Here is a 25,285-nt window from a genome sequence, read left to right as displayed (position 1 = left end):
GATATATAAGCGCAAGATTGTAGTTTAACTTTCTTACTTTGAATATTCTTCAATAAAATAAATTGAGAATATAACTCTCCTGGATTATCATGATATTATGAATTTCTGATTTTATCACGCTATCAATATTTAAATTCTATATTTCTTTATGATCTTTTACATAAATATCTACTGCCTTATTTCGCAGCTGTCTATGTATTTCTTATGTATAAGTACACATCCGGAACTCAATAAGAAATCTAATATCTCTTATGTTCTTCCCAACGATTTTTCTCAGCCGTTTTCCGTTGTTTCCATCGAGTAATGCGCGTTCGAAAATTTCCCCATTCGATATTCAAAACACGCAGTGCAATGTAGCCAAAACAAGTCAACCCGTGGATATGGCTTTGATTACTAAAAATCCATCTATAGTCAAAGTTTGTCCTCGGATAATATCCTGTACGCGACACTAATAGACAGGGAGCTGGAGAACCGGTTGAGGAATATTTTCTACTTTGTTAGATCAAAACATGATTTTACAATTTTAATTTGAAAGACCTAAAAATAGTTCTTATTCATGTGTTTGTAAAGCACGGAATTAAATGAAACATTAATAGAATTAATGTTTAAATGATCCATTTACAAAGTATATCACAAAATACTAAAAACAATATTTTATACAATAATATGTATTAAAAGTATTTTATATCTATAACAATATGTGACACATTGTCGAACCAAATTTTATATTGTTGTGATCAATATTTGGACTGGATCAAAATAGAAATCGATATATTAATTTTATCATCTTTATTTTTGAGTACCTATGAGCTATTTGTTTAGTTTAGATGCCTTAATTATTGTCTTGTGGTATCTTTTTTTTTAGTCTTCTTGAAACTGGTGTCTCCAGAAGTTCAGCGACTATAGAATTAGTGTGATCTTTAAGTTTTAGGATATGTTGAACGTTCTGCTTATTTACACTTCTACAATATCTGTATTCAGAGAAAATAGAAATGGAAATGAAATTTCATTATATTGATTTTTCACACATATTGTTTTTGTCGTCATTTTCCATTTTATAATTTTTTGGAGCTTTGTGCTTGTTTTAACAAAATAATTAATTTTGGAAAAAAAAAATTTTGTTTCAAATTTTCTTTTCCAAATTTTTTTTTCAAAAACATTTTTTCTTTGTATATCAAAAATAATTCAGATTTTATTTTTATGACTAAAGTTCTAATATACTTTTAACAAATAATTTCAACTTTGCAATTCAGTTTATATAATTCTTATAAATATTAGACAATGTTACAGTATTTATATACAATAATCTATTTGAAAACATTCAATATTCCTCGAACATTTCGTTACGGTACGGGAAGGTCCAGCAATTTGCCTTAAGGCACGATGCCATACACCCTACTAGTTTATTTTTAGGTTTTATTAATAAATTACTGTTCTTATTACTATGTATGACACTATATCTATCGCATGTATTTGAATTACCTATACATATTCTAAATAGAACCATGTACACATTTGAGGGTAATATCTACGCCCTCCTATGATCCGTAGGCATAGGTACATGCAAATTGGTATCTACCACATCAAAGTTGCAATATCAGCCAGATCAAAGCGGTTTACGAAATTGGATCAACTTGGGTTAACGCCGTGTAATTTTTTTATTATTGCATATTTTAACTAGCTGTAAGTGGAATTCTGTCTTAAGGCAATTAAGGCATCGTGCCTTAAGGCAAATTGCTGGAACTTCCCGTACCAAAAATTATTATTTTTTTAAAAACGATTAACATTTTTGGAAGAAAAATTACTTTGAAAAAATAAGATTTTTGAGAAACTATAAATTGGCCAAAAATTATTTTTTTTTGAAAAAAAAATTTTTTTTTAAAAAAAAATTTTTTTAAATTTTTTTTTTTTTTTTTTAAAAAAAAAAAATTTTTTTATTTTGACATATTGTGGAAGATCTGAACTTTTTTCAAAGCAATCGTACTGTTTTAACTGCATAGGGACAAAATATAAAGCGCGTAAGTGCCGCGTCGCTGTCTAACGCATAAGCATTGGTACGGAACCCATAGGAATGTTAACAAAATGTATACTTATTGTTAAAATCTCTATAAAATATCTGATAATTTGATGTGCATATGTCTAATGATCATTTTTGACCGCCAAATGGCTCATTTTTTTACTTTTTCCTCCATATCTCCGAAACCGCTAGACCTACCTTCATGAAAATTTTATCGATTCTTCATCTTGTCAATACAAGTGAAACGTTTTTTGAATTATTCAAATCGGACGCTCCGTTCTCTTAAAAACTGAGTTACCGTTTTCGGCACTTTTTGCCCCGTATCTTCGGAACGGCTAGACCTGCCTTCGCCAAAAACTAATCAGCACGTCTCCTTATCAATACGAATCGAATGTTTTTTGAATTATTCAAATCGGTTGATCCGTGTTCCCGAAATCGTCGACGAAAATTTGTATCCGCACATACATACACACACATACATACATACCTACATACACACACACATACACACACACACACACACACACATACATCCATTTTTTCTAAGGTATGCCAAAATGTTCAGAAACCTTTGAAACGTAAAGATATATAAAAATTTTCATTTTCGATTTTTTTGCGATTACTATAACTTACCCTACGGGAAGTTAAAAATTCTATTAGATTTTCACCAGAACGGTGGAGAAAGTAAATAGATTTGGACATAGATTTTAATTGAAACTAAAGATTTTCAAATTGGGCATTGTTTCTCAAAATTTCTTTATAAAAAAATATGAGAATGTATATTGATATGAATACTTATGCAATTTTTTAAAGGATACGATTTTTGGTGTCAATTTGTTATTTATTAAGATTTTGATTTAAGACTTTCAAATTGTGCATTGTTCCTCAAAATATGCAAATTATTTGAAGCATAAGATTTTTGTGTCAATTTGTTATTTGATTTCATATGGCTCTATGAGTTGAAACAGCTGGGCGTTTTCATATTTTGCAAAACTTTTCTAAGGAACTAAGAACCATACTTTTATCCATCATTTTATATATTTTTATCAATTTGAAGAATCGTCTCTTTACTATTAATTTTTATTTGATTAGTTTGACCTCTTTTTACATATCACTTTGACATTTATTTAACCCTAATATGCAAAAAAATATATAGTTGCGTTGGTTTGATTTTTAGTCAGTTGAAATATAGGATCGACTATGAAAATTCTGAAATTGATTTTAAAAATTCAAAAACTATTGTCAATATCAGTTTATTAATTTCTGTCACAAACAGAAGTTGCCTGGACGTTCAATAAAACAATTTTATTGAAAAAACATACTGCGAGTATTTGGTTAAATTAATATTTAATAAATAAATAATTAAATTTAACAAAGACAAAGAATTATTTAAAAACTAGTGGGGCGCATGGCATCGTGCCTTAAGGCAAATTGCTGGAACTTCCCATACCAAAAATTATTATTTTTTTAAAAAGACTAAAATTGTACTGCTTTTACTGCATAGAGACGAACTGTCAAAGCGCGTAAGCGCCGCGTTGCCGTCTAACGGATGAACATTGGTACGGAACCCATAGGAATGTAAACAAAATTTATACTTATTGTTAAAATCGCTATTAAGTATCTGATAATTTGATGTGCATATGTCTAATGATCATTTTTCACCGCCAAATGGTATTTTTTTACTTTCTATACTAGATCTCCGAAACCGCTAACCCCGCCTTCATGAAAATTAGATCAAATCTTCATCTTGTCAATACAAGTAAAATGTTTTTTGAATTATTAAAATCGGACGCTCCGTTCTCTTAAAAACTGAGTTACCATTTTTCGCACTTTTTGCCCCGTATCTTCGGAACATCTAGACCTGCCTTCGCCAAAAACTAATCAGCACGTCTTCTTATCAATACGAATGGAATGTTTTCTTAATTATTCAAATCAGTTGATCGGTGTTTCCGAAATTGTCGACAAAAATTTGTATCCGCATACACACACATACATCCATTTTTTCTAAAGTATGTCAAAATGTTCAAAAACATCTGAAACGTAAAGATATATAAAAATTTTCATTTTTGATTTTTTTGCGATTACTATAACTTGCCTTACGGAAAGTTAATAATTATAACAAATTAATTTTATAGTTTTTTTATTGTATACGAGTGCATTAGCTAAAAGTTATATTCAAATGACCATTTCATTGCAAATTAGTTTTTTTTATATCAATCTTTTCACGTCCAAACTATTAATTTCATCTACATAGAAGCTGTTTTACACTGAATAAAAATTTCCTATTTATTTACGAGTTGGGCAACTTGAATTTCGCTGATGGGAGTATATCAGCCGCGCCTGAAGAAGTTTTACTTAAAAATTCTATTTCCTATTTTTTTATTCAAATTTCCTATTTATTTACGAGTTGGGCAACTTAAATTTTGAGGTGTACGTGACAATCATCTGAACTTTTATTAAAACGTAGTAATTGGTACAGCATAAAATATAAATGTTGATTGTATGACTTGTAATAATTTGTAACCAACATTTCCCACTTTCTAATAATTCAAACCTCCACTTCAGCTGGCGAATGTAAAATCTATAATTCATCCTGCACCAGTCTGTGCTGAGGTGCAATCATCCTGCATGCAATTTCTATATAATATATTGGCTTCGTCTACTTACATTTATATTACCGATAGAGTATTCAAATCTCGGATCCAATATATGTGTTTGGGTCCCGAGTTCTACATTTTCTGCAGACTTTGCGCATTTTGCCAAACAACCCCGTTTTCGTTACAACCCACTGAAGGAAACAAGTAGAAGAGACGAAATATTGCCAGTGGCGTGCAGACACGTAAACTATAAATCGCAAGAAATACAACATCAGCTTTTCCTAATACTCGGTGACACTGCATGCAAAAGCTTTTTTCCAGATTTTATATAGCTTTTCTTTTCGTTTCGTTTGGTGTAATACTGTAATATTTTATGATATAAGAAAAGAGTTGACGTTCTATGAAGATCGTATAATTCAAAATTTTTGTGCCAAGGGAAGAACTGGCGTGAAAGAATATAGTTCAGAAAAAAATAAAGTACTTCAATAGAAAGACCAACGTTCAAATAAAGTACTCTCTTAGGCTTTGATCATTTGCATCCAACTTGGTAAAAGGCCAGGTATTTGTAAAATATTATCCTGTACAATATTTATTAACCAGTTAATTGTGGCGCTTTCATCGAACAGAGCGTACAGTTTTTGTCGTCCGAATCGAGCTCAGATTTAGGCGGCGATCATTCAAGCCCTTTCTTTGGAAATTGCAGAAAAGAGCAACATTTTTCGCCCATGCTTCGGCAAAAAATCCTTAATCAATTTGAGAAATTATAAAAGTCAGAAAGATAATAATCAGAATGTGTGCAGATTAGTTTTCGGTTAAGTAATTTACTAAAAAAATATTTTCAGATTTAAATTAAAATATTTTTGTTACTGTTTTTTATTACCGAGATACCCACAAATATAATGAATGGGTAAATCCAAGTGTGTTCAAGTGTAAGAAATCTGCAATTTATTTTTCGAATTAGGTTTTGGTTTAAATTATGAAGTTAACCTTTGGTCATATATTTAAAACAGAAAAGTATTATTAATTTATTATTATTAATATTCAAGTTATTAATCATTCAAAATTTGTACGGTAACAAAATTAGCGCCAAGAAGACCAAGCCTCGGTAGCGCAGTAGGCAGCGCGTAAGTCTCATAATCTTAAGGTCGTGAGTTCGATCCTCACTCGGGGCAATTCTTTTACTCGTTACCAATCTATTGTACATCATTGATTAATTCGGTTATTTACACTATTATACGGGAAGTATTCAAATGAATATGATAATTAACACGTTGAGTCCGGCGCCGGCGCCGGCGCCGGCGTTGTCGTCCTTTCCGTTCTGTCGGCAGTGGGCGAACGGTTTGCAAAGTTACCAATGTACATATTTGTTCAGAATGTTTCAAAAACTTTCAATTTTCATTAAAACTAGTTTTCTTTTTTAACTTAATGCTGTCGATCACATAGTCCATTCAAACAAATTTTCTAGTGACGGTCCTTAGGACTGACACTGGTCATATGGTAAGTCCTCCCCTGTCAATCCTCAGGGACTCCGGTCTCAACATGTTAAAAATTATTCTAATAATTATCTAAAGTGGAACCTTCAGGCAAGTCGCATAAACTTTCCGTGTAATATGTGTAAATAATCGACTTAATCAATGATGTACAATGGATAGGTAATCGTAAAAAAGAATTGCCCCGGGTGAGGATCGAACTCACGACCTTAAGATTATGAGACTTACGCGCTGCCTACTGCGCTACCGAGGCTTGGTCAAGCCAGCTCTAATTTCGGTACCGTACAAATTTTGGATGATTATTAACTAATATTATCAATAATACTTCACTATTTAAGAGCGAATGCTAAATTAAATAAACTCTATAATTTAAACTAGAATCTAATTTGAGGTCAGAAAATAAAATGCAAATTTCTTATGCTTACACACGTCAAATAATTATCTTTTTTGAAAATGCTACAAAAAAGAACTACTGAATATTTTTTATTTTTTTGCGCTGACTCAATGCAATAATGGAAACTTGTTCGAACAAACATACTGAGAAAGATGACTTTCTCACTTCACATCATATCTAAAAATCAGTATAGTTTAACTATTATAGCGACCGTCACTACCGTACGCTGGCACAACCCTGCCTAATCTCTCCTACAACATTCAGATGATCTATGAAAAATTGTTGACATGAAAACTTTTCTAGGCTCGTATGTATCTTAATGTTACGATCTTTAGCTTTACAACCACAAGGATCAAGCTCAATTCCAGTCTCCGACAACCTGATATCAAGCTATATTCATCAGTGAAATGTGATATCAATGTAAAAATAAGAAATGACAATCATTTGGGATGCCTTCTAATATCGTTAAGGAGTCAATAAAAATATGTCAGTTAGTAATGATAATTATTTGGCTGTCTTCTATTGGCGTTCATAAACATCATAAACCTTGAATCAGAGTAGTTACTGCTTATTGATACTCCTAGTTTTGATCGCTTTTCATAAAAAACCTTCTGTATAGTTTATAAGATTAGATTAGATTCGAAATCTGCATTCGGTTACATATACCGTTATTACTTTTTAAATAATCTTTAGGAGTAATCTTATCACAGACTTGAATTAATAGCCATGAATTATAAACAGAAATATTTATGCCAAGAATTTGCATAGAGTTCTTTCTAGAACAAGTATCACATCAGTTATTTATATTCAAAATATTTTTCTATTGATAATTTCACATAATATAAAATTTCCCACTAGAAGAGGGAATTCTGTCCCTCAATCGATTACTCCAACTCACCCCGAGCTAAGAAGTAAATCACATAGATTTTTTACCCCGAAATGACCGAGGTAAGATGACTCGGCGAGTTCCTCACAAAAACGTTTCAATCATCAATCAATTCTCTTTTTAGCAGTTTCTTATCAGTGACTCGTTGCTTTCAAATGGGTTGGTCAGGTTTGGAATAAATCGACATAAAAAGCTAGAAGTGCAATTTTAACTTCTTCTAGCTTCAAAAGTAGTAAAATAAATAAAAGTTATAGCTGATGCTTAATTGGAGCTTGCCACCGTTAGTACGAGCCATGATCAGAAGAGACCGAAAGAAAAAAGTTGTTCACCAGAACTTTTACTAAATGTGTAACTTTATTATTCAATGATTCTCAAATTTTGCAGGAGTTACCGTATTACCGTATTAGGTTTATTGTTTGATATTGTGTATATGTAGAAATTCAAAAAAGTCGTTTTTAGCTTCCCGCAGGACTAGATATAGTAATCGTCGAAAATCATAAATACAAATTAAGGATTTCGGCACTGGAAACTTCTTTGATTAACTTATGTTTTCTCGGCGTGTCAAGTCATTATGAATCGAATGAGAATAATTTGTATAAAGTATATGTATGTGTATGAACCGATACCTTTTGTCGACGTTTTCTCAAAAGCTGCTATTATTAGCACTTTGTGCCAATTTGGTCAACCGAAATTAGAGGTAGGTCAACCAAGCCTCGGTAGCGCAGTAGGCAGCGCGTAAGTCTCATAATCTTAAGGTCGTGAGTTCGATCCTCACCCGGGGCAATTTTTTATAATATACCTATTTATATCATTGCACGGGAAACTCGAGTAATGTCTAAATAATAATTGGAATAATTTTTAATTATTATATGATGATCTGAACAATAATTCCCTTATAACAGCGCTTCTCAAACTTATTTCTTCCAACGCCTCCTTTGAAGATCAAAATTATTGTAACGGCTACCAAATCTTCTATATCTAATAAATCTCTAAAAATACATTTTTTTATAATTTTTATAATATAGTTATAGTGTACTAATATATATAATAGTTACATTCTAAATTTTAAAAAATTACCAGTGAGAGCAAATAAAACGCTACTTAAAACAGTGTATACATGTAAAAAAAATTAGTTAGGGGCCTTTTATGCCCCCTTCCCCTAGATATTACAATCGCCCCTCGAGGGGCGATATTGTCCATTTTGAGAAAGACTGCCTTATAATATGAGCATATAAACGACTTAAATAATGATGTATAATGGATATATAAATTGCAAAAGAATTGCCCCGGGTGAGGATCGAACTCACGACCTTAAGATTATGAGACTTACGCGCTGCCTACTGCGCTACCGAGGCTTAGTTGATTTGGCTCTAATTTTGGTACCGCACAAATTTTGGAATATGGTTATCTAATAATAATACATACTTTTCTATTTTGAAGATTGACCTGACCAACTTTGCAAAAAATGTAGAAAGAACGACGCATTCGATTAGAATTATTCAAAAAACAGGCGGTTCGTCCTATCTCCGAGATGCCAAAATGGTAAAAATTCTTAGGCTTTTTTTATATAGTTATAATAAACAATTTAAACTTCGTTCAGATAAAATGAACTTTTAATTCTGTTCCAAAATGTTTATATAATAAAAATTGAAATGAAGTCTTCTGAAGCAAAGGTAGTTTACGATGTAGGATGCATTTCGATAAGGTTTATTTTGTTTTTGTTTATTGTGAACATACTACAGGTCTTCGCCCAAATATAAGCCCTTATATTATATTAGATCCATAAAATACAAATGATAATACAGTCAAATATTCATAATGATAGTTTTTATTAGTTTGTCATTTTTTTTTTATTTCTCGAATATTTAATTATGGTACGGCAAGTTTGAGCAATTTGTCTTGAGGCACAATGCCATGCACCACTAGTTTTCTTGTGCAATATATTGAAATAAACAACTTAAGTAGTTGATTTTCGCTGTAGAAACATTTGTCCTGAACAGTCTGATAATTATGAGTCATAATGACTACATCTGATACGCCATGGTTTGGGTTCTTTTCTTGCTGAGCTAACTATACTTATTCACCATCTTTTTCCACAATGGATCCTAAATACCAAGGCTTTATAAATGCACTTTTTGGAGTCTGGTTTTAATAGTTTTTGAAGACTATGCAGTTGCTATGCCAGGTTGGTTTTCTTGATGCATGGATGCACTTAAATTGAATTTAGAAAGCAAACTAAAGCATCGATGTATGTTAAACTATTATTATAATAAATATGCTTCGTCTCGATATTTCATTTAAGTTCATCTAAATTGCAGTTATGCAAAAATGCAATTATATTTTTGAATAATATGATATTAATAACATTTCAGATTTTGACTATATTTAGAACAGAATAGATCTTTCCTGTTGCTTGTAGAATTTTCAAAACAAAATTGAAGAAAGCGAAAATGAAATATGCTCAGTATACTCTTATATATATTATTTACATTTACCTTTCAGTAAGAAGTTGATAATACTTTGTATTCTTCTTTTAACTTTGCCAACGTATATTATGAAGCTTTGCATTTTAACTAGAAAGCTCATTTTAGAATTCATCGCTTTATATATTTTTTGACAATGCCTCGGCGGCGTATTAACCGTGTGCGCATAATGCACGCGCTTAAAACTTTATCAAAAGTTTCGCGAAACATATTCAATTACATGGCGGATTCTCTGCCCTGCTAATATACTGATATACAATGAAGCAGCTGGTGGAAAAACTTACTCAAACATGGTGAAAATTGCAAATTTACGATCATCCACCAAAATCGAGCGCAAAATAAGTGTCAAAAGTTAGAAGGGGATTGTGACGTCACTTAGTGAACAAGCGTTGCTGACAACCGTGGACATTCCCGATTGATTAAATGTCATATGTCATATGTCACGTGCTTAACCTAAAATTATCTTGTGTTTAAAATTGTTAAATTGTTGTGAAGAAAGAAATCAGTCCATGTAGTGTAACACCGGACCCTAGAACACTCCCGAATGATTAAACGTCATATGCCTTGACCTTAAAATACATAAACCGATCTTATCAGTTAGATTTGATTTTATGTACATTAATAATATTATTAACTAGATAACCCGACATACGTTATCCTGTACTTATGTTTACAATTAAATAGAACCAATTTTTCTTAAATAACCTATACTGATATTTACCAATTAGTTAAAAATTATTATGTTTTTTTACACTACAGTCTATACCGAAATGTATATACATCCACCCGTATGGATCTTAAATGTACAACTGCTTTAAATAAAATGATGAGTATTTGCTTTTTTTAAAAAAAATTAATTAGTTTTTTTATCGATATCCGACGTTATTTTTAAAAAAAAAAATGAAATTACACCCACTGAGAGGAATGTCATCCCCCCGGGAAATGGCAAAGGAGCCTAAATTATTTTTACATTTGAACTTGAGAGTAAGATAAACCTAATTTCAAAATTTCGTACGAATTGGAGCACAGTAAAAAAATTCAGATCCCAAACGCCCCATTGACTTGAGTAAATATTTCGTATCCGATGGCAAAAATATGAAAATACTAACGTTTGTATGTGAAAAAAAAGACTCTTTTTAGGGGTTTTCCGGCATTTATTCTTTTTTTTCACGCCACAAGAACCATCCTTGGCATTTAACGAACATTTTAAAAAAATAATTAGTCAAATTGGTCCAGGCGTTGTTGAGTTATGCGCTTACCAACTCATTTTGCGAAACATTTTTATATTATAGAATATCATTTTTTGCCAAATTATCAGTCCACACAAACGCCATTATATTACTGAAATAAAACTATTAAGTAGTAATATTAGAATTACATTAACTATTATCATAAATATTTTTCATTTCTTACAATGTGGCATATGACATGACATTTAGTCAATCATGTCTTTGCTTGAAAATCTCCAGCTCACAAAAAAATATTTGTAGGAGGTAACTGTCATGGATTGAGTTCAATTAGCCATTATGCCTTTTGTGCTTTGCAGGGTTATAACCCTTTTTTCTTCAAATTTACCAATTGATTTTCACAACTTTCCTTTACATCAGCTCTCTGACTATTACACCATGATACAGCTAGATCTCTCCAGTTAGCTCACCATTCGTTTTATCGTCGGTTTTCCGAGGCAACTTTGTTTTGCCAGAGACATTTTCCGTTCTCCCAGTTTTACCACTTTTCTCAATATGTGGAAGTATGCAATGAAGCACCAGTACTGGCTTCCAGTTAAATTAAATAACCTTTCTTACTTTCTGCGTACTTTATGCTCTTGATATAAAGGATTTTTGGCACTGTCATTGTAGTGACCTAGTTATAATAAAATAGTTTTGGCATTTGATTTACCTAGTATTTATATAATATATATTAGGGAGGCCCTTGATGTGGTTATTTTTTTATTTTTTTTGCTCTCAGAGACTCAAATGCTTCCAACGAATAAAAAAAAAAATATTTGAAAGAATTAGCTCTTAGTTTTAACTCTAACAAAGTCTGCACTCCAACTCCAACCAAAGTTTCTTGGTTCTTCGTCCTAAGTAAATACTTGTTTTAAAAAATATATCAAATTTTTGTGGAAATTTTTCAATTTATGATCAACATAGAACTCAAATGTGATCCTAGAATAGTTATTTTCGATTACGGATCCATAACTTACATAAATGACACCAATAAAAAATAACCACAATAACCGGGAAATGATTACAGTTTCACAAAAGCTTTAGGTTCGACTTAAAAGCTCATAATTTTTAAACTACATGGAATAATTCATTTTCTAATTTTTTTATGATAGTTACGATTAATACAATACATTTTGGCTTGACGTTGAGTTCTGGGAGACCTTGTATATTATGTGAGAAAAGTTGAGGTATAAATAATATTCGATTTTTTTTATGTTCTTAACATTTTGTATTTGAAGACTCTGTCATAATTCATAGGTATATTTGGCAAATTGTCGTTTTTCTACGCATTTAAGAAATTTATTTTCTTTCATAAGGCAAAATAATAGGTTGTCAAATATCTCCCTTCCGCCTTTTTGTATTATAAACCAAGAGCAAAAAAGCGGAAGGGAGATATTTGACAATCTAATATAAACATAAATGCTCATGCTTTTAATGCAATTTTAATTCACATCATAACCTTATATTATGTTTTTTTTTAATTAAACAAGTGACAGACAATAATTGTTTTTGTACTTTACTTCAGTATTAGCAAAAAATCGCCTGTATTTTATTTAGTATTGTATTCTAGAGCAAAAATCAACAACTTTGATCAACCGTTTCGAAGTTTTTTGATCTGATTATGAAGTTAAAATCATAAACTTTTGGGCGCTGGATTTGTTTTGGGGGGTTTGTACAAAAACTGTGAAAAAAATTCTGTGTTTCATTCGCTATTCTTAAATTCTATTTGAGAATGCTACTCAAAATTATTAATTATACCTTCCTGAATCATTTCTTGTATTATAGTAACAATTTTATTAGAAGCTTTTGGAAGAGATGAATAATTTGTGGTAGAAAACTGACCATATAAGGAGTTATTGATCAATTCATAATAATATGTCAATTTTTTTTTACTATTGTCATTCTTCTTATATTGTTTTTTATTAAAATCGGTATCTGTATTTTAAAAATATTGTACGGGATTTAAGTTGAAGAAGTTTATGTTTTCGCCAGAAAATCCGATTCAATGAGCTTGTTTTCTTTCTGAGTTCTGTGTCGTTCTGAATCGCTTGAGACCAAAATTGCTAAACGTATGTGTCACATACACACATACACACATGTGAGCACAAATTTGACCTTACATGGATGTTTTCCAAAGGCGACCATACCGATTTCTAAAATTCTAAAGTCACCTATTTGATGAAACTCTCATTGTTTCATCAAATAGGTGACTTTAGAATTTTAGAACTCGCTTGGATTAGTTTTGCGAAAAGATCGACTAAACCATTTCTTCAGATTTAGTAGCAAAATGCAAAATTGTTCGACCATTGTCAAACTTGTTTCGTCAAAAATCCTAAACTGATCCTGAAAATTCAAATTTTGTTATGAAGTTATTGGTTGAGAAAAGTCTTGATTAGTTTTTGCTAATTGTTGGGCGGGTCATTTGTTAGTAATTAATTGTTAATCAATTTTTGTTTTGATGACTTTAATGAAACTCTTTATTACAATAGAGTTGGTAAAAGAAATTGATAAAATTTCACTTTATAATCATTGTTTTATTAGCAAAGTTTCTGAAAAGACCCACAGAATCTTAAATGCAATGTGCTCTAATGGCAATTTTTTAAAGTTCATTTTTTACATTTATTAAACGTTATTTAATTGTTTTATTAAATACTTTTAAGTTATTCGACGGTGTTTTTATATTAATATAAACTATATAAAAGCTTACATGTGGGTGGGTTAAAAAGACAAACTGAATTTTTACCCTGGCAAAGGCGGTAAAAAAGTAAATACAAATGTAAATCCAGTTAAAAGATAAAACACCAGATCAAGTCTCTGTAAAAATGCATTCATAAAATTAAAGTTTTATTTTTTTTAATAATTTAGCTATTATTTTGTAAAATTTTTCTAAAATTAAAATAAGACATTGAATCTTCTTTTACCCTGACCGTCTCAATTTGCTCTGATTATGGGGTAGAAAGGACCAGGTTACAAATTTTTACAAAGCAGTATAAAAAACACATTTCACTGGCGAATTAGCTAGGAATTTTACTGAACGGAGTTTGTTGTGTTATAATCGGTTAGGTTTTCACAATATAATTACTCAGTCAAGTTGAACCTTTGTTCCCCGCCTTACTCCATATCATGATAATTTTTTAAAATATCTTTACATCTAAAAAATCATGCCCATATCACTATATTACAAATTCCAAAGCGAGCATGACGATCTCCTTTTATAACTGTAACATTTTTCAATTCAAAATTTTTCATATGTGTCACCGGAAGATGACAATGAAAGCAAGAAACAGCTGCGGAAGGACTTTTTTGTTCCTGTTAAAATCCATATACTCTGCCGGCGGATTTGACACATATTCTGACAGAATTCGCCCGCGTCTCGTTATATTATTTTTTGTTCGTTTTGGCTACATAGTCACTCATTAAAACAAATAACTCGCTGACCCATTAATTATTACATTGTGCGAAGCTTATGCTGTCCCACGGACTAGTAGTACAACTTGGAGCTGGTGGTGAAAATAATAGAAAGGAATAAAAATAACTAGTTGTGATAAAGTAAAATTTCTAGAACTTAGTGGTAAACGTATAGGTTAGATCGTAGCTTAAAAGTCTACGGGTAAAAAGGTCTACTAGTATTATCTCAAAAACAAGTAAAGTATGGGTGCTTTAAAGTAGACTACAAATATGTCTAAACAGCCTCGCCTTAAGTAGGACGAATTCGAGATCAGGAGATAAACAGCCACCTTGTCAATATTTTCAAAAAAACATTTTGCTTTGATCTTTGTTGTTTAGTTTACGATACCTGAATATAATTTTTAAGCATTTGTTATTTAATTGTTTTAGAAGGTATATATTTAATAATAATTATATTCAACAGTGTATAGTAATAATTATATTCATATAACTTCTAAAATTACTTACAAGTGGTTGGAGTAAAAAGGACCAGCTAAACCTTTACTTTATTGTTCTTTACAGTGACAAGTAAAATAAGTTAAGAAAAGCATTTTTACAAGAGGTGATATAAATTAATGGTTATTCCAAATCTGGTGATCAATTTTTCTGTATCAATGTGCTATTTTAATTGTGCTTTTTAGTGCTTTGTATAATATGCACCTATGAAATAAGTATTACAAACACAAGTAGTATTCACCTCTTTGTAATAACTTTATTCCAATTACTGATGAATTAACAGATATACCTACCAAAGCAAGATTTAAGATATTCTAAGGGTGGTTAATGATTTTTCTTTATTATTATGTTACAATTTTTAATTTAGTTGTTCAACCTAATTATTAAAGTGTATAGCATTGATTGAATAATATAGCTATTATTTTGTAAAAAATATTGAAAATCAAATATTATATTTCTTTGCCCCAGGTCTGGTTCCTATGGAGTAAAAAGACCAGATGACAAATTTTAAAAAAGTAGCTGGCAATTTTACTGCCTACATAGTTATAGTTGTTTGTTTGGTATGTGTTATTTACTGTGATTAAGTTGGTGGATTTCAGTAAGTCAAAATGGAACTTAATGCCCTATTAGATAAATAAATTTTTGAAAATATTTTATATAAATTTAGTATTTCCAAAAAAATTTAAATGTTTAAAAATAATTTCAAATAATAGCAACTTTTTAGTATCTCTGGGTAGAAGTTGAAATTTCAGTGCATATACAATTGTTCGATCAGAGAAAATTAATTGAATTTTATAATATAAAAGAAAAGCTGTAATGACCTTGTCTGAAAAGTGTAGTTTTTGCAACTCAATTCAGGGAAATTAAAAATGTGTAAAAAATTCTATCGCTTTTTCCCTACGCTCGTGGTTGCAAATAGATATAAAATAATCTTCCGCAAAAAAAATAAAATTGAAATTAGGTTTAATAAAACAAATGTGTATATAAAATTTATTTTAAAGATAACTTATGGAAAAATAAGTAGTAAAGAGTTAAATGTATTCGAGATATCAATCTATCTTACTACATATAAAACATTAAAAAATTGAAACTTGAAGTTTTCTTGTCTAATTTGTGATTTTTTAACAAAAATTTGAGTGTTTAACTGAATTTGTAAATAGTTAAATTTAAATTGAATTGAATTTTTTGAATTATGTATCAGTCAATTGAACAGCGTTTCATGCATTTTTGTAACATCAAAGAAGAAAATATTTTAATCAATTAAATGAGTATGAACGATATGAAAATTTATTTTTAACTGTTCTTTGAGTAACTAGTTTATATTAATTAACTTCCCGTAGGGTAAGTTATAGTAATCGCAAAAAAATCGAAAATGAAAATTTTTATATATCTTTACGTTTCAGAGGTTTCTGAACATTTTGGCATACCTTAGAAAAAATGGATGTATGTGTGTGTGTGTGTGTGTGTGTGTGTGTGTGTATGTGTGTGTGTATGTGTGTGTGTATGTGTGTGTGTATGTGTGTGTGTATGTATGTACGTGTGTGTATGTATGTGCGGATACAAATTTTCGTCGACGATTTCGGGAACACGGATAAACCGATTTGAATAATTCAAAAAACATTCGATTCGTATTGATAAGGAGACGTGCTGATTAGTTTTTGGCGAAGGCAGATCTAGCCGTTCCAAAGATACGGGGCAAAAAGTGCCGAAAACGGTAACTCAGTTTTTAAGAGAACGGAGCGTCCGATTTGAATAATTCAAAAAACATTTTACTTGTATTGACAAGATGAAGAATTGATTAAATTTTCATGAAGGCAGGTCTAACGGTTTCGGAGATCAAATGAAAAAAGTAAAAAAAAATGCCATTTGGCGGCCAAAAATGATCATTAGACATATGCACATCAAATTATCAGATATTTTATAGAGATTTTAACAATAAGTATGAATTTGGTTTACAGTCCTATGGGTTCCGTACCAGTGTTTACGCGTTAGGCGGCGACGTGGCGCTTTACGCTCTTTGATAATTCGTCTTTATGCAGTTAAAGCAGTACGATTGCTTTGAAAAAAAGTTTAGATCTTTCAAAATATGTCACAATAAGGAAAATATTTTTTTTTTCAAAAAAAAAAAAAATAAAAATAAATTTTTTTTCGAAAAAAAAATTTTTTTTCAAAAAAAAAGTAATTTTTTGTTCAATTTATAGTTTTTCAAAAATCTTATTTTTTCGAAGTAAAATTTTTTCAAAATTGTTAATCGTTTTTTAAAAAAAAAATAATTTTTGGTACGGGAAGTTCCAGCAATTTGCCTTAAGGCACGATGCCTTAATTGCCTTAAGACAGAATTCCACTTACAGCTAGTTATAAATAAGATTACACTTTTCTTAACACGATTGCAAGCTGTTGTACTATATTTATTATCCAATAGACATAGAGTCATAATCCATACAGAAGTCATATGTCTTGGAAAAAAGTCTACAAAAGAATAATGCTCCAAATGCAAAATGAACTAATTACTTAAATAAACTAGAACGCGTTGATTAAACCAACGACGAATAAAAATAAATATTACACCAGCATATGCAGATGCAAGTTGTTTCATCAGTACAGAATCTATTTTACGTATAATATGAAATAAACTTTTGTTCTGTTGAAAAGCTCTCTTTTTGATAGAAATTGCCAATTTTATTTAAAAATTTAAAATAAAAATTTCGTGCTTTGGATTAACTTAAGCAACTCGATCACTTCTATTCTTGTCACTTTTGCTCTTTCCAACCAATATAATGATCCAATAATTTATATAATATATGATAGTCTATATTTTTTTCCATTTATTTCTACAATATTAGTATATTTTTATAATCACATACGTTCTAAAAAACTATCTTAACAAACTTCAGAAAGATTTATCAAAATCCGAATAAACGTTTAGGAGGAGTATATTTACATACATCATTACAGAATACTTTTATATATAAGATGAGATTACTCGATTTCCCATAGCGGTTGTCTACGTATTTTTAACATAGGATTTTTAAAAACAATTTGTTCTAATAATTTATATTATAAATAAATAATTGTTGAAAATATTTCCTACAGTGAAAAGGCTGATATTTAAAAAAATAGTAGAAGCACAATAGTAAAAATAATTTTTTGTTTTACTTCTACAATTGTTCAGAACTGGTATTTGTTCCTCACGTGCATCGAAGCATACCCTGATCACAGAAAGATAATCGCCTATAAATGTAATAACAAACTTTTTCAATAAAGTTTCCAATATCTATCTTTAATTATCTGCTCAATATAAAATCGGAATTACCTAATAAGAAATCGTGTTAGTACGTCGTAGTAAAGAAAGTTATCAGTGTGCTACACAAGAATAGAACAAGAGGCGAAGGTATTAAAAGAGTAGTTCTTGTCGGACTTTATTAAGCTTTTAATATGCAATGTATTATGGGGTAGTAAAAATCTTCTTGTTTCGTATAATTACGATCCATAAATATTCACAATAAAACATTAACGAGCTCGCAATACTCGAAAACAAAAGCGGGAGCGGATCAACGGGTATTACATTGTACCGAGGCAGGTTCCGCCAACCTGGTGGTAAAGGACCCATGCTAATAGAAAAATATGCATATGGTAGGAAGAGGCACAATGGTCCAATTTGATTTTAGTAATTATACTGTCCAAACCAAATGAATTACATCACAACACATAAACATGCACCAAACAAACAACTATCGAACTATTCTCTGTAAAGCTTCCAGTTAGTTTTTTCACCTGTTATTCTAAAATTTGGCATCTGTCTTCTTTTACTCCTTGGTAAAAAGGGACACCCACAGGTCAAACAGAATTATTGTCTTATCATTTAATTTTTAAATGATTTTACGAAATATTAGCTACATGATTAAACTAACGCGAAATTTCATGGGCACATTTTTACAAAGACTATATTATATATGTATAACCTTGATCTGGTATTTTATCAAAAATGTTCAACGTCAAAGTTGAAGTAACTAACAATTTTATAAATTTTTAGTAAAATAGCATGTTTAACTTTATTTGCTATTGTCTTATTGATTACACATTTGTCAATAAAAAGGTCAAAAAACACTTTCAACGAAAAAATGAATCATTTTAAATGTCGTGTTTTGAATCAAATGCTCAAGATAGTATGATCTTAAATATATGAAATTTCTAAAAGAATCTTCGAACTTTATCATCTTCATTTACTCTCTTTCAAATAGATGAGAACATCTTGAGTGAATATGTGGTATGAAACATTTCCATATTATTAAATTTTTCTCGTCTAGCACATCTATTATTAAATTTTTCTCTATGAGTAAAGAATGTATAGGACACATATAAAATATTAATATATTGATGGTAATCTTCAATTTACATAATAGCTGAGTTTATACAACTAATGTAGGTTATGAACACAGTTTAAAACTACTAAAGAATTCTAGAGTCTTCAAATGTTATTATAAGGAGCTATCAGTTATTATAGCTAACATTTATGTAGACAATTTATATGAAATAATAGCAGATATTAGAAAATATTTATTTAAAATCATATATAGGTTTATTTCATGAGGAATTGTGTGTATATTTTATATAAATTCGAAGAAAGTTTTCTGCTTTCTGCTTGGATGATATAAGATATTTTTTTAGTAAATTTCTCATCAAATTATAATACTAATTAGAGGCTTTGTCTTTTATTCGATACATATTTCTGCTACAAATTTTATTTAAGTTAAAAATATTATTTTGTATTAGCCTTCTTTTACGTACATAACGTATTTACATATTATAGAGAAAATAATATTTTTCTATATCTTTTCAAAATTTAAATAGATTTTTTTTAATTTAGTAATCATAAGTTTGACTAATTATCAAGTACTTTTGATTAATATTTATAATTACAGTCGATAAAAATTAAGTAATCTAATATTCAACTGCAAAAAATTTACTAAACTGGCAATTTACAATAACATAAAAAAAATATGTTAAATACAGTTATTTAATATTTCGTCTATTAATTAAAATATTAAGTATTAGTATTTGTTATTGAAGTTTTTTTGATGTCATTATCAAAGTAAATCTTATGGTAAAACTTAACATTTGAGCAGTTACATAAGTCAAGTTCTTTTTATTTAAACTTATCTATAGTATTAGTATAACTTCTATATACGAATTTCAAAAGCTTCGTGTTACGTATTTTTCACTTAGCCTTAAATTGCGAATTTGGCGATTTTCCAAGCTAGCAAGGTAATAAATGATATTGGAAAAAAACTTGTCGGTATTCGATCATCACTCGTGTTTTTGCCAATGACTTTTTTGTATGAATTTTTATTCAGGAATAAAGAAGGTTCACAATCTCTGTTGTAAAATTATTTTGTAGTATATAATGATTGTAATAGTTGGACATGGAATTATTACGAAATTATACGGTAGGACTACAAAGCTTTGTATTTTGCAATTGAACTAACAAAGTAAACACATGATGCTCGTTATGAAGAGCAATATTATAATTGGCAAAATCCTTTTTAAATATTGTATTTGGGTGAAATTACTTGCTTTGATTTGGATGGGCTTAAATTAGTATATTGTGAATTTATGAATAAACATATTATACATATATACTTAATATAATAGCATTGACCTTAACTGCCTTTAAAAAATCTGAAAAGAAAACGGCTTGCTTATTTGGAAATGATGAGCTTTTAAGTGCAACCTAGAGCTTTGGTGAAATTATGACAATTTTTTTTGACTATTGTGGTAAATTTTCATCAATTCTGTTCTTCAAATTTGGAAACCGTAACCGTAAATAACATTTCTAGGATCACAGTATAAAATAATAACACAATTTTCCCAAGTTTCCATGAATTGAGACTTTTTGTTGAACTATGAGTTTAATTTTTTTTAAATCAGTCGACTTTATTTTTTTATTTGATACCAAGGCGTAGTAGTAATGTTGCAACAAAGGCTTGAGTTTAAATGAAAATTAGGTTCAAGTGGCATATTTCTATATGTAAATAATCGACTTATCAATGAAAATTAAAATTCAAAACTTTTTTAATTGTGATCTTCAATTGTTGATTTCAACCTTTATTTACTACAAATTTTAATGAACTTTTGAAAATAAATAAAGTTAGTTTATAATATTTTAGAATATTCTTCTTCCTAAAATGTAGTGTCAAGCGATTGAGAATGACTTGAATCGTCGAGGAAACATTAAAAAAGCAAATTAAAGTTTGTACCGAATTTTTAAACACCTTGTTCATGAAATCAATAAATTTAATATAAAATATAAAGATATTTCACTCAAGGAGGTGCAAAAAGAGCCAATACCAATTTATCTTTGGCTAATAATCATAGTAAAAAAATGAATAAAAAATGTGCTATTTTAAATTTTCAACTGTTTGAATTATTTACATTTTCATGAAATTCAAATCAGTAAGATATATTTACCGAAATTAGATATTTATGTAAAGAGATTCAGAGTTAACGATTCATCTCTTTGCTTTGCTATTTGATATTCCATCTGGAACAGAAACAGAAAACAAGAATTTTGCTAACCAATCCGACTTTTAAAGATACAAGTCTGCGATTTTGCCAACATTAAATCCGTTCAGATCTCTTCTCTTAGTCACTAAAAAGTTCTTTCTAAATTGTAGTAGAGTTGAAGAAAATAAATATCAGACAGAATATTAACGTGATATATTTCAAGCAATACTTTTGAAATAAAGTAAAACTAAAACTTCACGTCGACTGTTGCGAAAACTTGTTCTAAACTTACTAAACTCGCCTCGTTTTCTGTACAATGCGATGCTACAGATGTCCTTTTCAAAGGATACAATGTGTAACTGAGTCTCCTTTTCAGAACGAATGACAATAAATATGATTCGAAAATGTAATGTTATCTACCATGTTTTTATTTTTGATATGCTGTTATTTTTGTAAACATGTATCTCGAAGGATCTTTAAAACAACATATCTAATGTCAAAGCATTGTCTTCTGCAAGAACAAACTCAGTCTGTGTACGGTAAGGATATCTCGAACTATGAGTAGAGAGACGATGTTTTAAGAACTAATAACAAACGATTATGATAGCATCAAACATAAATATATACTAGCTGTAAGTGGAATTCTGTCTTAAGGCAATTAAGGCATCGTGCCTTAAGGCAAATTGCTGGAACTTCCCGTACCAAAAATTATTATTTTTTTAAAAACGATTAACATTTTTGAAAAAAAAATTACTTTGAAAAAATAAGATTTTTGAGAAACTATAAATTGGTCAAAAAATTACTTTTTTTTGAAAAAAAAATTTTTTTTTTAAAAAAATTTTTTTTAAATTTTTTTTTTGTTTTTTTTTTTTGAAAAAAAAATTTCTTTATTTTAACATATTGTGGAAGATCTGAACTTTTTTCAAAGCAATCGTACTGTTTTAACTGCCTAGGGACAAAATATAAAGCGCGTAAGTGCCGCGTCGCTGTCTAACGCATAAGCATTGGTACGGAACCCATAGGAATGTTAACAAAATGTATACTTATGTTAAAATCTCTATAAAATATCTGATAATTGATGTGTGTGCATATGTCTAATGATCATTTTTGACCGCCAAATGGCTCATTTTTTTACTTTTTCCTCCATATCTCCGAAACCGCTAGACCTACCTTCATGAAAATTTTATCGATTCTTCATCTTGTCAATACAAGTGAAACGTTTTTTGAATTATTCAAATCGGACGCTCCGTTCTCTTAAAAACTGAGTTACCGTTTTCGGCACTTTTGCCCCGTATCTTCGGAACGGCTAGACTGCCTTCGCCAAAAACTAATCAGCACGTCTCCTTATCAATACGAATCGAATGTTTTGAATTATTCAAATCGGTTGATCCGTGTTCCCGAAATCGTCGACGAAAATTTGTATCCGCACATACATACACACACATACATACATCACACACATACACACACACATACCACACACATACACACACACACACACACACACACACACACACACACACACACATACATCCATTTTTTCTAGGTATGCCAAAATGTTCAGAAACCTTTGAAACGTAAGATATATAAAAATTTTCATTTTCGATTTTTTGCGATTACTATAACTACCCTACGGGAAGTTAATAAAGGTGTAGTGTCTAATATTTTGACTGTAACTAAAACATATGTTCAAAATTCCATAATCTTAACTATAATTGTAAGTTAGTTGAATTTGGCATTTTAATTGACTTAATCAACCGAATTTGAGATTTATATACTGTTTATTTCAGAAATTGAATTTCCAAAACTTAGTAAATTATTTTGTGAATTATCAAGCATTTGCTATAAGAAAATACTATCACAATTACGTAAATCATTTTTTTTATATTATTAACTTCCCGTAGGGTAAGTTATAGTAATCGTCCAAAAATCGAAATCAAAAATTTTTACATTTCTCGACGTTTTGAAGGTTTCTGAACATTTTGGCATACTTCAGAAAAAATGGATGTTGTTGTGTGTGTGTGGTGTGTGTGTGTGTGTTTTGTATGTCCGCTTTTTTTCGTCCACGTTTTCGGGCGCACGGATCAACCGATTTGAATGGTTTAAAAAACATTGATTCCTATCGATAGGGAGATGTGCTGATTAGTTTTTGGCAAAGGCAGGTCCAGCCGTTACGGAGATATGGAGCAAAGAGTGCAAATAATAGAAAGCGAGTTTTTGAGAGAACGGATCAACCGATTTGAATGGTTTTAAAAAACATTCGATTCCTATTGATAGGGAGATGTGCTGATTAGTTTTTGGCAAAGGTAGGCCCAGAGGTTTCGGAGATACCGAGCTAAATTTAAAAAAAATGGCTGTTTTTGAGAGAACTAAGCGTCCGATTTAAATGATTCAAAGAACTTTCTGCTTTTTTCAACAAAACAATTGATTTTGGAAAAAAAAATTTTGTTTCTAATTTTTTTTCAAAAATTTTTTTTGTAATTTTGGACTAAAAATTCAAAAAATCACCCAAGCTAAGCACAGTCTAAGCGCCACTCTGGTAGAAATGTTTACGCAAGTGCGTTTAGACTGTTTGTGTACTGGAGCACTTTTTCAATTTTGTGAAAATTATTGAAAAATGTGAAAATGCCGCCAAGCTGAGCACAGTATAAGTGAAAATGTCGCAAAGAATTATTTGCAAATGCGTTTAGACTGTGACTATGCGGGAGCACTTTTTCAATTTTGTGTAAATTTGGCAACTATTTTTTTTTGGAATTTGATTCGAAATGAAATGACGATTGTTAATGTTCTGGAGATGATAAATTGATTTATTTATAATTAACTTTCCATAGGGTAAGTAATCGCAAAAAAATCGAAAATGAAAATTTTTATATATCTTCACGTTTCAGAGGTTTCTGAATATGTTGGCATACCTTGGAGAAAATTGATGTATGTGTGTGTGTGTGTGTGCGTCCATGTGTGTGTGTTCGGATACAAATTTTCGTCGACGATTTCGGGAACACGGATGAAGCATTTGAATAATTCAAAAAACATTCGATTCGTATTGATAAGGAGACGTGCTGATTAGTTTTTGTCAAAGGCAGGTCTAGCCATTCCGAAGATATGGGGCAAAAAGGGCCAAAAACGGTAACTCAGTTTTTAAGAGAACGGAGCGTCCGATTGGAATAATTCAAAAAAATTTTACTTGTATTAACAGGATGAAGATTTGATCAAATTTTCATGAAGATAGGTCTAGCGGTTCGGGAGATCTAGTAAAAAAAACTAAAAAAAATAACATTTGGCGGTCAACAATAATCATTAGACATTACACATATGCATATCAAATTATCAGATATTTTATTGAGATTTTAACAATAAGTATAAGTTTTGTTTACATTCCTATGGGTTCCGTACAAATGTTTTTCCGTTAGACAGCGACGCGGCGCTTACGCGCTTTATATTTTGTCTCTATGCAGTTAAGGCAGTACGATTGCTTTGAAAAAAAGTTCAGATCTTCCAAAATATGTCAAAATGAAGATAACATTTTTTCCAAAAAAAAATTTTTACAAAAAAAATTGTTTAAAAAATTTTTTTAAAAAAAATTTTTTTTTTCAAAAAAAGTAATTTTTTGTCCAATTTAAAATTTCTAAAAAATCTTATTTTTTCGAAGTAAAATTTTTTCAAAAATGTTAATCGTTTTTAAAAAAAATAATAATTTTGGCACGGGAAGTTCCAGCCAATTTGCCTTAAGGCACGATGCCTTAATTGCCTTAAGACAGAATTCCACTTACAGCTAGTTTTTG

The 25,285-nt window shown here is 30.1% G+C and overlaps 1 protein-coding gene and 3 non-coding genes across 4 annotated transcripts in view; 2 read left to right on the top strand and 2 right to left on the bottom strand.

Annotated features, from left to right (window-relative positions):
- The window catches only part of LOC113383514, a 485,158-nt gene that overhangs the window by 407,994 nt on the left and 51,879 nt on the right, over positions 1 to 25,285 (top strand). The gene's annotated exons all lie outside the window — the stretch shown is intronic.
- Trnam-cau lies at positions 6,285 to 6,357 on the bottom strand. The gene has a single exon. It is a non-coding gene; the product is annotated as a tRNA-Met (tRNA).
- Positions 8,095 to 8,167, top strand: Trnam-cau. The gene has a single exon. It is a non-coding gene; the product is annotated as a tRNA-Met (tRNA).
- On the bottom strand, positions 8,667 to 8,739 carry Trnam-cau. Its single transcript has one exon. It is a non-coding gene; the product is annotated as a tRNA-Met (tRNA).

This window comes from Ctenocephalides felis, unplaced genomic scaffold (genome assembly GCF_003426905.1).
Source record: "Ctenocephalides felis isolate EL2017-DRISC unplaced genomic scaffold, ASM342690v1 CF-g0.4_SCAFFOLD_03570, whole genome shotgun sequence".
In the NCBI taxonomy this organism is placed as follows: domain Eukaryota; kingdom Metazoa; phylum Arthropoda; class Insecta; order Siphonaptera; family Pulicidae; genus Ctenocephalides; species Ctenocephalides felis.
Note: the sequence above shows the minus strand (reverse complement) of the source record. Positions and strands in the feature narration are given on the sequence as shown.